We start from the raw sequence: 7,500 nt of genomic DNA, 5'->3' as shown, positions 1-7,500 counted from the left end.
CTCACTTACAGAGTTTACGTTTCCTTCACTCATGTCTGCTTCATGCTCATTCAGTGAGTGATTCGAATACTACTCTGTGAGAGAACACACTTTTCGTAATTTATGACATTTTATGGGTAACGTTTACAGTCTAGAACGTGTGTCAGTGTCAGCGTCAGTCATAACTTGACCGAAAAACAAAACAGAAAGGAACAAAAAAAAAGAGCAGACACCCCCCTCCTCAGTAGTTGAAATCTCAACAAAAGTTGTTTTTTTAAATCCTCATCTTTCGTGGCGCGTAGCTTTCACCGCTTGTCATATTTTATTGACTCTCGCTCTTTCCTGACCTGATAATAATAATAGATTTCGAAACAGTCTTCATTCTCTCATTATCTATTCATGACTGGAACTGGAAAAGGAACAAGACAAAGGGTCTCTGCCACCGATTTTCAATATCTTGTGTTGTTTGAGGGATTTAAGTTGGTAGCCGTTTTTGCCACATAAGACTTGTTGTTATTGTTTTTGCTGAGAGTCGATGGGATAAGGAATGGCAGAGAGGGAGGAAGGGGTGAAAAAATGAGAATGTCTGGGAAAAGAAAATGTCCCACTCAACCCCTTCTCGCATCTTTGATATTTGGCAGGTGTCAAACTACATGTATGACGTTTTGGATCTTCCAAGCCGTTTCGCCTTATTTGGTCGGTAGCTCTGTGAAAGAAAACATACAATTGTAAAATGCAGGGAGTGCGGTCTGATATTTTCGTCGTCGCTATGATTATTCCCAGACAGGGTCTGCCAATAACGAAAATTGGTTATTCCCAGACCGATAGAGGAAAAAAAAACAACAATATTTTTTTATTTAAAAAAAAATAAAAACAATTTTAAGAAATTCATGCTCAGAAACGGAACAAGGCCAAACAAAAAAGGATAAAAGAATAGACTCGCTCAAAAAAAAAAAAAGATTTAAAAAAAAAGGGGGGGGGGGGGGGAGCGATTGAATGAATCTGTGCAGCTAAAATGAGCAACGAGTTTCCCTTGGCTCAAGAGAAATGAAAATGAAAAAAACTGTGTTTAAGTTTTTGTATGAGTGTTGTGGGGGGGGGGGGGGGGGGTCGTGGGGTTTTGTTACAGTTTTATACTTATACACATCCCTGTTAGTTCAATCTATTTTGGGGGTAATGATCAAGTAGGGCCTGGTCCCACAACTCTTTACGGATTTACCTTGGATTGAAATGAAAACTAAACCTCTCTGATTACTTTAGATTACCTAATTTTATTTCATACGTTTTTTTATGAAGAAGAAGCTTTTTAGGATTTTGTAATTCATAGGAAACACCATGATATGTGACATGATGTCTTATCTAAATTTTGCCTGAGGAATGATAAGCCAACAATTTTGAAAAGCTCTCTCTATTGATCGAATTATCAAAATTTTATTTGTGATCAGATATTTTATTTGACTTTAAAGTGAAATCTAGAGGCATTAAAAAATATTCAATGTTTATTAGACTTTTCTTATGTGATCAAAAAGTTAAATACAGGAAATACTGATCAAATGAGTTCACCAGAAGGTAAATAAAAGCCCATTTTTTAAAAGCTAATCGACATTGGTTATGTAATCTTGCCTTCATGATCATAAATCTCTGATAAAATTAGACCTGACACAACGGTTTTAGTTTTAACAACCTAGTGGTATCTGAGTTCCAGGTCCATTATGTTTTCTAATGTTTTTATTGAATATAAGCAAACCATTAAGAAATAGGTCATGTCTATATATTCAACATTGAATGGTATTTCTTCTTACATTGAAATAAGTGGTTCTTTAGAGTAATAAGGCTCATGGAACTGGAGTTATTCCTGTTTCTGTAACATGAAGCAACAGACCTTAAATAGTGCTTGATAACTTTCTTTAAACAATAAATGGTATTTCATCTTACTTTGAAATAATTGGTCCTTTAGAGTCATAAGGCTCATGGAACTGGAGTTTTTCCTGTAACATGAAGCAACAGACTGTAACAAGTGCTTGATGAACTCTGAATAAGTTGCACATTTACATTTTACTTGTAGAGTTAGATCCAGTTATTCATTCAAACATTGCTATCTTAATTTCAAATTGGCATTTAATTAATAATAATAAATATAAAGTTAAATAAATCCAATGATAATAATTGATAAAATAAGATAATTATAACTTTTATTCATTGGTTGGTCCATATGAATTTTACTTTATGATTTTGTGTGAGATGATATTGCTTTTTATGGGACCATGGGAAAATGGTTTAGGATGCCATGCTTATCTTTTTTTTTCAGATCTAAATAACATTACAACAAGAATGAGTCTCTGCATTCCTTTAATTGTTCTGGAAGCATTGGCCTGCCTATACCATGGGAATTAAACAATTTATATTCAGGAAGAAGTATCATTATTATTATTATTATCATCATCATCATCATTGAGTCATATCCTTCAAGATTATCAAAATGGCTTTCATTTGTTACTGTATCTTATAGAGTTCCTCATATATCATTATGGACCCTTCTATGTTTTTTTAATGGAATTAATGTTTTTATTCTATATTCTTCATAAAACCTCTCAGCTTTATTGACCTACCAAGTATAATCTAGAGACTAGAGAGCGGTGATTGAGAGAACAGGACCATATTTTGCTTTCGAGCGTTTCTTAATTTTAAAAGCAGCTTACTGTAGTTTGTAAAGATTTTAAAAAACTTTTTTCTAATGACAGCGTCTAATACACGTTAAAACCAATGCATTTCTATCCCGTTGTAATTTTTGGCAGTGGTATCTCCATTTTAATGGTATTGGCTCCTGTTTCTTTATACAAATGCCCTGTGAGCTTGTTATACACTCGAAAGAAACATTTACATAGGGAAGTCAAGAAGAATATAGCAAAAGAAACCTGCTTCCTTGGTTATGAATAAGAAATTTAAAAAGAAATAGGCAAATATCTCTTTATCTTGTCTACCATTTAACTTTCTAATTATTTTTAAAAGTTTATTATATCCTTTTCTATATTTATAATTTAATTTATCAACAAGATAAGAGTACTGATGAATCTATTTATGTAGCTGATTTGTAATGGTAGTAGAATTTGATAGATGGGACCATGTGATGTTGCATATCAGAACCTTTCTTAATCAAAGCTTTTGCTAAGGCTCTTAAATCACAGATTTTAAAAAATGGAACTACACAGTTTCAGTAATAATTATCAATTTTCTTTATTTTTTTTCTTTCTCTTTCACAGGATGAGAATACAAGCATACCTTTATAATGGAGAAACATCTTATCTATATTTTTAAAAATGATTTTCAGTTTGAATAACATGAATATGAATGAAATGACAATAAAAGTGATATAAATTTATAATCTGCTTTTAATTTATTTCGATTTCACAAGTTGTGTTATGGCCCTCAGATACGGCAGGACGGGTGAGACTGAGAACCAGTCCTCACAATAGCACTAGAGGTCTTGTATGCAAGATGTGATTTCCATTGATGCAGTTTAAAGACTGTCCTGTTTTATTCATTCTGGTGCACGCTGTAGGTTTTTTTGGGGTTTTTTTTTTGTTTCTTGTTTTAAAGAAAGATTCTTTGGGCTTTTTTCTTCAATCTAAGACTTGATTGAATTCTGACTCAATGCAAATCAACTTTCTTCCAACTCCAACTCCTCAATTTCAAATTACAATGAACTTGTGCGCCCTTCCTTCTCTGTTAACCTACAGGTTATTGGATATGTAAGTTTAATACATTTACGTCTACCACAATGATAGACTAGCAATTTATCTAAATATCTTGCATTCGTCTTTTGTAATAACTTTTCATTCTGGGTTACACATGAAAGTTAGCAATGCCGGGTTACAAAAGTATTTTGATATTAAAAAGATCATCATCCTAACATTCTAATCTTAATCTTTGTCATCTTACTTTTTTTTTTATACGTTGCCAGGTGTAAGACTTATTAATTTTGCAAGTCATCATCATCATAGCTTGTCGCACCAACACCAAACTCACTCCACAGCATTGGGGAGCAGACTCTTAGGTCATGGTCAGTGCAGCTGAGCCCATCCTGGCATTCTCTAAGGATGTCTGCTCTGGGCATTCACATGTACACAAGCTAGTCTCAGCCAGCCCCCACTTTTTCATGCCACCAGTTGTTCTCACAAGTTTTGCCCGTGCTGTGTTCAGTGTTACCAATTCATTCCTGGGGAGCTCGGTTCCGTAGGACAGTTCTTCTCTCGGATCTCCAACAGCTTCATTTGCATGATTGTCCCACTCTGTGTGGAAATCCTGTATACAGCTGCATGGTCAGGGTTGATGCTTTCTTCCGTCATGAAGCTCTTTCTCGACTTCAGTCTACTTTTTATTGGGCTGTGGTCATGTTGGGGGTGCCTTGGGTCCATTTTCTGTTTATATTTCTGGGCTTTGGAAGCAGTGGCTCTTCGAATGTGGGGAGGTGCAATGCCAGCCAGCCGATGGAGGACTGGAACTGCAGTCGGTTTCAAGTTACTCTAATGATCCGGCAGGTGTTATTTTGACATGGCAGGATCTTACTCAGACTGGTGAGACCTTTTCGGCTGTTGAATAGCAGAGGGCTAGTATGGTTGTCCTGACTGTTTTCTGATCTGCTCCCCGTGTAAGTTTTTCTTCTCTTTTCTTAGGAAGTTGTTTCTTTTGGCCACCTTTGCTTTTGTTTCTTTGCGTTCTGAGAAAAGGACATTGTGCGGTTTACGGTAACACCGAGGTACACGGGGAATGTGTTGTTCTCCAATATGTCCCCATTCCAGGAGATGTTCAGTTTCCTGTTTTCTTTAGACTTGGCGGCTCTTTATATGGAAAGCACACTCTTGAGTTTTTCCTGGGTTAGCATTTTGTGAGTTCTTTAAATGTGGGCTCAGAGAGTGGCTCCAGGACATCCGTTAGTCTCTCCTCAATGGTCTTGAAATCAGAGGCCTGGGACGCGAGACACAGATCATCAGCATATAGAAACCCCTGGATGTTCTCGAACTGAGGTTGGTCATTGGTATAAACGTTGAAAAGGATAGGTGCAATTACCGATCCTTGAGGGAGTCCGTTCTTTTGTGATCTGCTTTTCTTCCCATCCATTTCCACAAAAAAGTGATGGTTTGACATAAGGGATTTTATTATTGCAACTATTTTTGTGTTACGAGTTACCCTTGCAACCTTTAGGAGCAGTTTCCTGTGATTTACTGTGTCATAGGCAGCTGCCAGGTCCACGAACACAGTTCATGTAATTTGTTTGTTCTCGTAGAGATGACTGATCCTACCTCAATGGCGATTGGTCCGGATTGTGATTTTGGTATGGGGTTGCCGACAGTTTTTGACATGGCTGGAAGACACAAATGCAGGGTCTGGGTTGTAACCTGTTCTCCAGCGAGCGCTTGAAAAGGATGATTCATGCGTCATAGAAGAGTGTCAGATTATATTGGTCAGCCCATTCCTCAACAGTATCTACATCTTCGTTGTTCTCATTGTATCCCCATTTGGTGCTGTGGCTGTTAAAGTCACCTATCACAATCATTGGTTTCTCACTAGTGGTGGATGTAACTGGCCACTTGAATGGCGTTGGTGGAGGTTTGTTGACAGATATCACATTGAAGTGTCTGCCTTCAATTCTGAGAATTTCCACCTCACTTACTGTCATGTCCTGGTTGTATGTCACTATTGATTTGTCTTTGACTTTGACGTAGTTAACGCTACCGTGAATGTTGCTTTCATGTTGTATGACTAAATGCATGCCAGGGATGTTTAGTGCCACGGTCTTGTGCGTCTCTTGTAGACAGAGTTGCGTCGCTGGAGGCCGATTGCTACAAACACACACAACACCAACATTTTGCAAGTATCTTTAACACTTTTACCATTAAACGATGATATTGACAACAACAATAATAATAACTATTATTATTATTATTATTATTATTATTATTATTATTATTATTATTATTATTATTATTATTATTATTATTGTTATTAATAATAATATTAGTAGTAGAGGTCTAGTAGTAGAAATAGTAACAGTTGGACCAAGTACATAAATATGAATATTTATACAGCGCATTTCTAAAGATTCAGATAGCCGTGAGCAATGCGCTTCACAATGTTTCATATTTATCCCCCCCCCCCCCCCCCCCCCCCACTTCAACAAGCCGTATGGAACCATATTTCTTTGTCATACAGCCTGTTAAGCGACCCTTGTGTACTAAACCTGTCACTACCCGTCATTTCTGTAGCCAGATACTCATTCAATCGAGTGGGGTAAGCGGTAAAGTGCCTTAGCCAGGGAAACAACGCGGGGACCACAATTTTTCACGATTAGTCATCCATCCTATTACTGATCACACTTAGCATTGGCATTGCTCGACTTTTGTGACAAGACGAAAACCGTACCGCTGAGCCATACGGTCCGTTAGTTCAGTCTAGTTTTGTGGTATCAGTGGTTATAATACAGTAGTGGTAGTGCAGTTATAGTAGAAGTACGTAGTAGTAGTCTTCTGTTCAAAATGGTCATCTGAGCGAAGAGATAGGAGATAGATTCGAATTTACTCTCTTCATTGCATTGACCGTATGCTTTGACTTTGATCATTTGATACGCTGTAAAAAAAAAAAAAAAAAGTACGGTCCACCTTAACCAAAAACAAGCAACAATCTTAGTTTCCCTGAACATAGATATGGTTTTGTTTACGGGAGGAGGGGGAACCATGATTATGGTTTTCCTACAAAATAAAAGGAGCATTTGGGCTATAAATAATATGATCGTGGCCTCCCTAGCTATCTCAGGCTCGGAGTAAACAGCTGGAATTTATTCACGACCAGCTTCAGTTTGCTGCCTTAGCAACATGTAAACAAAAAGTTGGTTGGATGCGCATGACATTACTAAAGGTCAACTGCAGCATAGTTCGGGTCATTTATAAAAAAATCTGGGTCACGTTTGACGTCAAATGTTATTGTTTACATATGGGGCACCTTCCTTTACTCTTCTATTCGTCGTCGAGACTTCGATTCCGGCGATTTCGACTCCCGATTCTTCATCGAACAAGGTGAATCTGGAATAAACGACCGTCACCTTTGTGAATTCTCTTCTTTCTCTTCATTCTCTCTCCATCTCTCTCTCTCTCTCCTCTCTCTCTCTCTCTCTCTCTCTCTTTGTCTTCTCTCTCTCTCTCTTCTCTTCTCTACTCTCTCTCTCTCTTCTCTCTCTCTCTTTCGTCTCTCTCTCTAGCTCTCTCCTTCTCTCTCTTCATCTCTTCTCTCTCTATCTTCTCTTTCTCTTCTCTCTCTCTCTCTTCATCTCTCTCTCTCTCTCTCTCTCTCTTCTTCTTCTCTCTCTCTTCTCTTCTCTCTCATCTTTTCTCTCTTCTTCTTCTCTCTTTCTCCTCTCTCTCTCATCTTTCATAATTCACGCACACAAGAGAGAGAGAGAGAGAGAGAGAGAGAGAGAGAGAGAGAGAGAGAGAGAGGTGTGTGTGTGTGTGTATGTGTGTGTGTATG

The 7,500-nt window shown here is 37.5% G+C and overlaps 1 long non-coding RNA gene across 1 annotated transcript in view; it reads left to right on the top strand.

The window, feature by feature from the left end:
* The window catches only part of LOC144970052 (uncharacterized), a 101,601-nt gene that overhangs the window by 732 nt on the left and 93,369 nt on the right, over positions 1 to 7,500 (top strand). The window contains exon 2 of the long non-coding RNA XR_013644900.1: positions 2,288 to 3,193. This is a non-coding gene — a long non-coding RNA (uncharacterized LOC144970052). The remainder of the gene's footprint in view (positions 1 to 2,287; positions 3,194 to 7,500) is intronic.

The sequence above is a fragment of the Berghia stephanieae genome, chromosome 4 (genome assembly GCF_034508935.2).
Source record: "Berghia stephanieae isolate SIO BIC M18660-M18661 chromosome 4, UCSD_Bste_1.3, whole genome shotgun sequence".
NCBI classification, from domain to species: domain Eukaryota; kingdom Metazoa; phylum Mollusca; class Gastropoda; order Nudibranchia; family Aeolidiidae; genus Berghia; species Berghia stephanieae.
The sequence above is the reverse complement of the archived record's forward strand: the minus strand, read 5'-3'. Positions and strand labels throughout refer to the sequence as shown.